This window comes from Macadamia integrifolia, unplaced genomic scaffold (genome assembly GCF_013358625.1).
Source record: "Macadamia integrifolia cultivar HAES 741 unplaced genomic scaffold, SCU_Mint_v3 scaffold2731, whole genome shotgun sequence".
Classification (NCBI taxonomy): domain Eukaryota; kingdom Viridiplantae; phylum Streptophyta; class Magnoliopsida; order Proteales; family Proteaceae; genus Macadamia; species Macadamia integrifolia.
This window is the reverse complement of record NW_024868921.1, coordinates 1,338-12,486: the sequence shown is the minus strand read 5'-3', so window position 1 is coordinate 12,486 and position 11,149 is coordinate 1,338. Positions and strand designations below refer to the sequence as shown.

At 36.8% G+C, this 11,149-nt stretch overlaps 1 non-coding gene across 1 annotated transcript; it reads right to left on the bottom strand.

The window, feature by feature from the left end:
* Nucleotides 1-7,257: 7,257 nt before the first annotated feature.
* LOC122067146 lies at nucleotides 7,258-7,364 on the bottom strand. The gene has a single exon (XR_006136602.1). It is a non-coding gene; the product is annotated as a small nucleolar RNA R71 (small nucleolar RNA).
* Between the last annotated feature and the right edge of the window lie 3,785 nt (nucleotides 7,365-11,149).

Sequence of the window (11,149 nt, the reverse complement as noted above, 5' to 3'; positions counted from 1 at the left end):
ATGAGATTAGAGAGAGAGAGAGAGAGAGAGAGAGAGAGAGAGAGAGAGAGAGCCGCGTGAGACATAGATACCAGGACCTCTTTTCTAGGGCTTCTTGCAAGGGAAGTGGTTGGGGTTTTGGCGTTTTGATCCGGAGTAACTGGAATAAAAGGAAGGCTTTTGTTCTAAGTTATCAGAAGAACAGATAAAGTAACTTTTTGCTGTTCTTACATTCTATTTTTAGGTTATTCCTTTTAACTGATACATTATGTGGGAATACAAAAATAAATCGAACGTGCTAAACACATTTTTATTCTATTTGTATTCCCATAGAATAGAAGAACACCAAAAGTATTCTTGCAAAGTGTTATCAAACGGCATTTTAATAACTAAATTTTCACTATCTTGTTCTAACACAAAAAGCCCTCAAATTCCTTCATTTTCAAATGTCAAATTATAAACATGATGAACAAACAAATGTATATATATGATAGGTTTCATAACAAAAAATTTTGTCACATCAATGTATATGTGAAATCAATATCAACTATCATCTAAATGTTGAGTGTATTGATTCACCAATTTACTTAATTAGGATTGGTGGTCAGTCCTATAGTCGCGAGGAGACATTACCCTTTTAGGACCAATAATCCCATTTAAAGTTTTTCGAGTGACTTAAACGTGTGACCTTGACTCTAGTACCAATTGTTAGTATTAAACCAAAATTATTCCTTCCAAACATTAAATAAAAAAAGGTAGCAATACCTCGGGTGGTGTGTGATAAGCTTCACTCACGTACCAAATGAAACCTTGTGCTTCATTAGAAGTTGCTTCATTCCTAACATCTGTCGTTGGCATAAATTCAAGAGAGATTAACTAGCAGGATGATGTAATGGAGATGGAAACTGGTATTTTATCCATTCTTTTAAGATTCCAAATGAATTAACCATAGACTGATTGTGTTCTTTGCTAATGAAAGTGTTTGAATGTGAAGGCGTATGTGAGGGTATTCCAATATGTACAAACCCGTCTACATCGCCAGGAAGATCATCAATAGTCACATGACTTGAGATATTGTTAGAACAAGTACACCAAAGAAAACATAAAGATAAATAAAATAGATTCACGTAAAACATAGAAATTTAATAAGGTTCACACACCGATGTGGCATGCTACATTCTCGAGCGAAGAAAAAGGTGAATCACTATTGGAAAAAGATTACAATGGAGATCTCTTAAGACTAACTGAACTCACGAAAAGAACACTCATCCAGGAACCCTGAAACGAAAAAAACTTAAATCTCACAATGCTTGCTCAACAAAATGATATTACATATATATGTTCTTCCAAGTCGAGTCGATCCATCAGGTCGTAATTGGTTGAGTCATACCGTATCGTACCGCCCACACCCCCATACGACCTCAGAAAAAAAATCCCATTCTGTTCACCAACAAAATATATTGAAGCAAGTCAATTTTCATAACGGGTCAAGAATTCGAGACAAACTTAATATATATCATAGTGGATATCACCAGGCAATACTGGTGAAGAAGATGAGTTGCAGTACTCTATTGTCATCTCTTGTCAATGTCCGGCATAAATGAATGAAACAAGGTAAATCCATAAAAAAATAGAAAATATTTTTCTATCATTCAAGCAGAAACATGTTCTCTCCTTCTAAATCAGGCTTTGATCTTCCACTTTCATAAGATGCAACAGAAAAATTTTAAGCAGCCACATTATGTTATGACAAAATAATTTAAAGGATCCTCAGGCTTGACCTTCAAGCATTGTGAATGTAGGTGCATGAGCCCTTTTATAATGTTTCCGTACATCTTCTGTAGCAATAGAAAAAAGGTAAAATACATCTATTTGAATTTGAATCTGAATCTCTAATCATAAAATTCTCAGCATTTTGCTTTAATCATTTTATTCAGATATTTACCAAGATAATTTGATATTAGATAAGAATTCAGATTGTGTTGGCATATTTCATGGTAATCGTATATGAATTCAGGTATTGATGTATCTGAATATTTGGGACCTTATTTAACTTCTCATTATAAATCAATTCCAAGCAAAAAACCCATAGACTTAAAACAGCGTGATGGGAACTTATTCGAAGATGTCTTTACCATTTCTAGTTAAGGTACATCACTTTTCTTTTCTTTAGCAGGGGTTTCTTGTTCGGATCAGGCTCCTCTCCAATGACTGCACCCTCTAACGCCCCTCCAACAATCATCCAAGGGCTGCAGGGGCTTGGTCACACATCCCAACACCTGCCAACACTTGGGGATGTGTGTCCAAGCCTTTCCAGCCTTTGGATAGGTCGTTGGAGGGTCGTTGGTGTTGGAGAGGATCCCAATCCTTCTTTTTCTTCCTTTTTATGGAAATAGCGAAATACACCTTGCTTCTTTCTAAGGTCGTGCTCCAAAGCGTAGGCCCATCTAATATAGTAATATACCCAAGATGATACACTTCCAATTAGTAATTTGTGTGAAAATGGGCAGCAGAGGTGCTTCCTGTCGCCTTTTTGGTGTGATAGCTCCAAACCTTGCACGTACGATTCACTCAAGTTTCATTCTTTCAGTGACAAGTGATTCTTCCTTTGTTGAGATAGAGTCGAAAGACTAACAAAATTATAATCGGCTACTAGAGTGATTGCCTGATCAATGGCTATTCATTTATCATTGGTCTTGGATTTTTCTGGTGCGGGCTAGGTCCAACTAATCGGTGCAGGCCTAGAATTGACACCCTTATACCCAATGTATTTAACATTCTAACCCGTATATATCTAACATGGGACACCTCAAGGCGCAGCCCTAATGAATTTGTTAAAAATTTAACATACCTTATTTTAGGGTGAAACACGGCCTGGTTTCTTGAAACCCTAGCTCAATCCTAAATCCCCAAAACTCAACCTAACCCCAATCCAACCTGGCCCTAATTGACCCCGATTGGTTGACTCTGATATTTGCTAAAGTAGGGCTAACCTTGTTTTTTCCATTTATGTTCTAGCATTTAAAAAAAAAAACAATTAAAATCATGAAGTGCAACACAATAATAAATCATTATTCTAAATAGAAGGATAGGATGACAACCCTAAATTATATTATATTAATCAGGGTTAAAATTAGGGCCAGGTTGGGCCTAGACCTCAACCCAGGCCTAACCCTAATCCACCCTCAGGACCAAACTTACACCCTATCTAATATCATAGGGGAAGAATTGAGTACTACACATATTGCAATTAGAACCCTTATTGGTATCCAAAGAGATAGAATAATTCACTTCCCCCTAGCTTCACAAATATTTTTCTATATTTTAATAGTTTCCAAAATGCCTTTTTAAAATTCTATTTCTTTAACTGCCACAGGCCTAGACAGCAGCTAAAATTCATTCATTTCCTAGAGCACCACTGGGGTAAATTCAAGATCCGGATCCTTAGCAGCTCGGAGATGCACTACATATCGTGTAGTGTGGCACTGAGAGGCAACACATGTAATATTTAAAACATATGGTCCAAATAACCGATAGTGCAAATTAGCCACTATACACGTGAAGCAGGGTTCTTCTGTTCCCTGTTCTTTGTTCTAATCATCCATAGTCTCTCTCTCTCTCTCTCTCTCTCTTTGGGTTTTCTCGTCGTTCAAGCATTTGTGAGGTTGTACAATCCTAGTCTAGTTTGTGTGTTGGTTTGAAGTTTAGTTCTGGATATCATCTCCTCCAAATCCCATCCGTTAGGCATTTCTTGATATTACCTTAAAACCCCAATCTTTGGAGGAGGGTATTTCAAAGTCATTCTCAAACCCTTTTTTCCAGTTTTTTGTTGGATATGTATGTCCATCAAACCCGATTATTAATAAGACTGTTATTTTCATTTATGCATGACATTTATTTATTGGGCTTGTAAGTTGTTCCATGGGTTTTCACCCAAATTTTTTTTCAGCTAGGGATAGGACTAGATACCCTATTCACATAGTCGTTACATTGTATGTCACCGAGGATGTGATCCCGATGTATAAATGTAAGTATACATACTGTGTGTGTAGAAAATAATTTGGTAAGAATCTCGAGGCAATACTATCAGTTGTGTGAGGATAAGATTCATACCCATCACTTGACCTTTGACCTGAGAGATCCTATTTGTTGTAATGTTGCATCATGTGTTTTGGTAAACCAATTGTTGACGACCAACGGACTATATATCAATACACTGGACACGTGGTCTTACATTGTTAATGAAAGAGATCGACAACATGGGATCCACTGCCCTTAATTGTGGAATATCGAGGAGAGAGAATGTCTATACTTGATCGGACAAAAATCTGGTACCAGTGTCATTATTATAAATTGTTTATGAAATTATTTTCTAATATGAAAACTAATATTTATTTAGGAAAAAGGACAAGTATGCTAGCGTAGTACCTAGGAATTAGGAATTCTAGCGGGATATTAGTCATTAGATTTGTTCATCCTCCCCTGCTAATTCTATCTCCACCCTCGGTCTAAGGATTCAAGCCATGCTGAAACTCAGCCATGTCGACGTTCATAAGGTTTCAGATATCTCCACTCAAGCCATGTTGAAACTCTACCATGTCGGTCAAAAATCGATGCTTTAAGACCTACAGATACTCTCGTTCTCGGCCAAGCTTACCGCCTCGTCCTCCTCCTCTCCTTCCCTTCGTGATCCCTCCACACCATTTTCTCTATTTTTATTATCATTCAGAAAAGGCTCCCGAAGATGGGCATTTCCTCTTTGCTTCCTAAAGAATCCAGCATAACAGAAGAATAAGCCAGCAAGAACAGAGACAACATCGAAAATCCAAGACTGGGTTGGTAAGAACTTATGTTTCTCAAACGAAACAGCGTGGATGGCAATACAGGAACAAGAAACACAGGAAGTAGAAATGATGAGCACAATAATGTGTGAAATCTTAGAGATATAAGTGTACATTTTGCCCCACTTTGGATAGTACTACTTTTATTTTAGTTTCCAAGTCTACAAGAGAAAGTGCTTAAAGTGAATCAAGAACCAGTCCAAAGGTGGAACCCATTCATTGGTACCACATCCTCTCTCTTACAAAATCCTGAATATTATTCTCTCTCCTTGTCACCTCACAAGATCTTGAAGATGCTATGTAGAGATTCCTTTCTGATTTAATCAAGATTGCAAGATATTGGTTAATATTGCAAGAAAAGAATATAATTTGTTAATTTTGGAAACAGATTCTCTCTTTCCTCACACAATATCTCAGAAAATGAGGATTTTTATCAAGATTTTATTTTATTTTATTTTATTTCTTTTCTTAAAGAAGACTTGTAGAAGGAAGGAGGCAAGACAAAAGCCCTATAAAAGCCCCTTCCTCCCCCTCCTATTTATTATTATTCCCCTTAGTTTACTTTCTAGTTTATGCTTAGTTTTCTTCTTTCTCTCCCTCTCTCACTCTCTTTAGTTTTAGTTCTTCTTTATTTTTGCTTTAATCACTTTTGTAATAGTTTTTTATGTCAATTAATGCAAGCACTCTTTTATTCTTATTCAGTCTTTTATGTTTATGATTTATGCAATTGAGTTGTAATTTTTAAAGTTATAGTTCTAGGCTTAGATCTAGGTGACAAGATCACGAGACGTGGAGCATCTTTTTTTTTCAAGTTCAATTTTTTTTTTTCAAGATTTGTTTTCTCTAGTACTAGAAATTTCAGATTTGGTTTATTCCAGATCTGGTTTTTAGTACTGGTAGTATCTCAAATCACCCAAGCTTTCAAGTTTAAGCATTAATTCAAGTAAGTAGGTTCCTTCAGTAGTCTTCTCTCTTCCCTCTCATTCCCTCTTCTGACTACCCTTTCTTTCTTAATTTAGAATTTTAATTTCAGTCGTTACATTATTGCTATCCCTTTCCCCCAAGGTTCATGGCTAGTGTATGTGTTGGCTTTGCCCCTCTTAGCCATAGAACCATCAATTTATTGATTTTATTTTAATTGTCTCCATTTTCCTAAAGCCAAGTAGAGTAACCCTTATAAGAGTGACTCTCTGGTCAAGTAGGGAAGCTCATATTATGATGCATCCCTCGGGCTAAGTAGAGAAACCTACTTGTGAGTCTCTCTCTAGCTTTATCCCCTTTCTTTTACTTTATTTTTATTTCAGTATTTTTTTTCTTTATTATTATTTTTTTAATTGCGTGGGTTGTTTATTTTTAGTTATTTATTTATTCAATTTTAATTGCATGGCTTGCGTCTTTAAATTCTTAGATGACGAATGGTTAGGACGTTATTTTAAATATATATGTTTAGGACGATAGTTAGAATTAGATCATAACCATTAATAGGTTCACTTTCGCATTATTAAAAGAAAAAAAATTAAAGTGGTTGCTCTCTCTGAGTTCGACCCGTAGCTACACTGATCCGTACGCTTGTAGTTACATTTAAAATCTCAAACAAGTTTTTGGCGCCGTTGCCGGGGAGACAGTTCCATGTTATTTTTCGCTTTCTTTTGGTAAATCGAAGTGCCTTGTTTGCTTTGTTTTGTTTTTTCTTTTCTTTTATTGAATTCCTGAGAGGACAACTTGCAATAATAGTTATATCGGTGGAGGTCACCATGCCTCACAGTATGATAAAGACAAGTTTTGCCCTATAGTAGTACCTTGGGAATTGACCTGAGCAACCCCGGATCCCTGCCGGTAAGTTCCCAAAAAGCCAAAAAGAAAAAAAAAATCAAAAAATCATTAAAAAAAAAGTTTTGCTATACATTCTTTTGTGCTTGTCTTACTTTAGTTGTGGGTAGTTTTTTGTTGCATAAGTGTTAGGTGGGTACGTAATACTAAGAATCGGTTAGAAAGAAGAGATCCAACAAGTAATGACCCTATACGTTTGCTCTCTTTAAAACCCTTCAATATGGGAGACCAACAACAAAACCTTTCACCTAAATCTTTGAAAGATATGTTCTACCCTGCTAGAACAGCCCAACCTTCCTGCATAGTTCTACCATAAGCCCAGGACAATAATTTTGAACTCAAATCTCAATACATCACTATGTTGCCTCACTTCTATGGATTGACCTTTGAGGATGCATACCTATTTCTAAGGGAATTTGAAGAGGTATGTGTTCTAATTAAGATCCAACAGCTTTCTAGTTATGGTGTTAAGCTTAGGTTTATCACTTTTGCATTGAAAGACCAAGCTAAAAAGTGATTGTATGGGTTATAAACAAATTCCATAACCTCATGGGAACAATTCACAGTTGTCTTCCTTAAGAAGTTTTTCCCAACTCACAAGACCAATAAGTTTAGAAGTGATATCCTTCAGTTTAGGCAAAAGCCTAGTGAGTCATTTTCTAAACTTATGGAGAGATTCAAGGATCTACTCCAAGAATGCCCTCACCATGGCCTAGACCTATGGCATTTATGTCAAATAATTTATGAGGGTGTTGATTACCCAACTAAATAAATGATAGAGTCTATGTGCCCTGAGGGATTCACATCCTTTACAGATGAAGGAAGGCATGGGAATTCTTATTTGACTTAGCTGAAAAAACCCGTGAGTGGGAATCAACCCAAGAGAGTGAAAGAACCATAAGAGGAAAATGATATTTTGTGGATGGAATAGTAGCCAAGGAAGTCCATTTGGATAGCCTAATCAAGAGAATTGAGGCTATTGTTCCTAGAGAGCCATCATCAGTCAATTTGGTTAAGATTTGTGCTTGGTGCCAGTCCCTTGGACATCTCATAGAAGAATGCTTTAATACCTTCGGGGGCACTTCTAATGATAATGCTAATGCCTTATACCATAATAATCCATATAGTAACACTTACAATCCAGGATAAAGAAATCACCTAAATTTCTTTTGGAATCAGGGCAACCAAGCAGGGCCTTCCAATTTCCATAATCAAGGTCAACCTAGACTCCAAAGGCCTCCCTTTGCACAACAATATTTTTCCTAAAATACTTTTCCTAAGTCAAATGTAGGACCTCAGACTAGTTTTCTTAGGGCCTCTCTCCTATCATCTTATCAGCAACTCCCTAGGTTTACCAACACTGGAGAGGCAGGTAGAATAAGTGACTTAAAAAAAAATATGACCCTTCGCATGACAAGCCATCAAAATCTTACGAGAGAACTCACTCAAGTTGTCTGAATTATGTGTGAAAGGTCAGACCCAACAAGGGCCCTCTAACCAATGTAATGTTGTTTATGCCCTTAGGAGTGGTAGAGAGTACCAACAGAGCTTTCCTAAATCTTCCTCATCTATTACTCTTGTTAACTCTCCTTCAGTTGAGGACACAAGTGTGCCTCTTGTTCTAGGTTCGTCTAATGAACCTAACGATTTTTTTGAAACTAAAGATGATTTGGTTGAGGAAACAAAAAATGATTCTTCTAAACAAAGGTAAATCCCTAACAGTCCTTATGTTCATCCTATCTCATTTCCTAATCACTTGGTACACAAAAAGAAGACTGCTTCTATGGATAAAATTTTAGAAGTCTTCAAAAAGGTAGAAGTGGACATCCCTCTTTTGGATGCCATATTCTAGATCCCCACCTATGCAAAGGTATTGAAAGATTTGTGTACTCACAAACGTATCACTAGTGTGCCCAAAAAGGCATTCTTGGCAGGTAACATTAGTTCCATAATTACTCAGCCTATAGCAGCCAAGTATAAGGATCCAGAGAGCCCTACCATATCTTGTGTCATAGGAAACACCTACATTGAGCATGTCTTACTTGACCTTGGCACAAGTGTGAATCTTTTACCTTACCATATGTACAAGCAACTTAGATTGGGAGAATTAAAAGCCACTGGAACTACTCTTCAGTTGGCAGATAGGTCTGTTAAAATTCCTAAAGGGATGGAAAATTCCTAAAGGGATGGCTGAGGATGTCTTACTAAAGGTGGGGAAATTTATTTTCCTTGTTGATTTCATTGTGTTAGATACCAAGCCCTTCTCAACCAAGGATAAGATCCCAATAATTTTAAGAAGACCATTCTTGGATACCAGTAATGCATTAATCAACTAACAGAATGATTTCCTAAGGTTATCCTTTGGTAACCAAACTGTTGAGTTTAACATGTTTAGGATATGCAAGCAACCACATATGGAAGAAGAGATCAATATGCTTGAGGATTTTCTAGATTTTTCTGACGATTTAGTTACCAACTTTGATATTTATTTTGATTCAGAATTCCAAGAGTGTATGGATGAGTTGGATGATGATAGTGAAAATTTCTTTTCTAAAGTCTTGAGTTTTCACACACCTGTGGAATCCTTAGGATCCCTTTCCAATTCCATTCCCAAACCTTCCATAGTTGAGCCCCCTAAGCTAGATCTTAAGGAGTTGCCATCTAATTTGACGTATGCTTTCCTAGGGCCTGACCAGACTCTTCTTGTAATAATTTCTTCAAATTTGACTTCTAGCCAAGAAGAGGAGTTAATTAAAGTGTTAAAGATAATAAGGAAGCCCTAGGTTGGACCATGGTTGATATCAAGGGTATAAGCCCTTCTATTGTGCAACATCATATACATCTTATGGAGGATTCCAAACCATCCACAGAACCCCAAAGAAGAGCTAACCCAGTGATGATAAAAGCCATTAAGAAAGAGATCCTAAAGTGCTTGGATCATGGAATAATTTATCCTAATTCTGACAGCCAATGGGTAAGCTCAGTTCACGTAATGCCTAAAAAGTCTGGTGTGACTATAGTTCCCAATGCCAATAATGAACTAATTTCAACCCGTGTCCAATCTGGGTGGAGAGTGTGCATAGACTACAGAAAACTTAATGTCGTAACCTGGAAGGACTACTTCCCATTGCCATTCATTGACCAGATGTTAGAGAGGTTAACTGGACATAAATACTATTGTTTTCTTGATGGATATTTCGGCTATAACCAGATCCCAATTACTTTAGAGGACCAATATAAGACCACTTTTACATGCCCATATGGAACATTTGTTTACAGGCGTATGCCCTTTGGGCTTTACAATGCCCCTGCTACGTTCTAATGATGCATGATGAGCATATTTTCTGACATGGTTGAAAAATTCTTAAAAGTATTAATGGATGATTTTTCAATTCATGAGAATTTCTATTCTGAATGTCTTTATCATCTTTCTCTAGTTTTGAAAAGGTGCATATCTAATAATTTGGTTTTGAATTGGGAGAAGGGCCATTTCACGATTAAATTTGATATTGTTTTAGGCCATGTAATATCCAAGGAGGGAATTAAGGTAGATAGAGCAAAGTGGATTTAATTGATAATTTACCACCTCCTCAATCTATTAAGGACATCCGATCTTTTCTAGGGCATGCGGGCTTCTACAGAAGGTTTATTAAGGACTTTAGTCAGTTAGCCCGACCTCTCACTTCATTACTTGCCAAAGATCAAACTTTTGAGTTTTCTAAAGAGTGCCTAGGATCCTTCAAACAACTTAAGAAGGAGTTGACCAATGCACCCATTGTTCAACCACCTGTTTGGACTGAATCTTTTGAACTGATGTGTGATGCTTCGGATTTTACCATAGGAACGGTTTTGAGTCAAAGGATTAATAAGTTGCGCATTGTCATTTACTATGCTAGTAGGACCTTAAATGATGCATAACTCAATTATACAACCACTGAAAAAGAATTTTAAGCTGTTGTATTTGCATTAGAAAAGTTTCGATCTTACTTAGTTGGTTCACATGTGGTGGTGCATACTGATCATTCTGCTTTCAGATACTTAGTTCAGAAGAAGGATGCCAAAACCCGTCTCATTAGGTGGGTTTTACTTTTGTAAGAGTTTGATTTAGAAAATAGGGATAAAAAAGGAGTTGAAAACCTAGTTGCAGACCATTTATCCCGGCTTCCCAATTCCTTGACTGTCGATTCTCCAGTCAACAAGAACTTTCCAGATGAACAGTTATTTGTAGTGTCCAGTGAACCATGGTTTGCTGACATTGTCAACTTCTTAGTTTTAAGTGTGACTCCGGATCACTGGTCCACCCAAGATAAGTATAGGTTTCATTCCCAAGTTAAGCACTTTTTTTGGGATGATCCTTATTTGTTTAAGATATGTCCAGATCAGATTATCAGACGATGTGTTCTTGATCATGAGCAACATTCTATTCTCTCTTTTTGTCATGATCATGCATGTGGTGGACACTTTGGACCTAAGAAGACCGTCGCAAAGATTCTCCAATG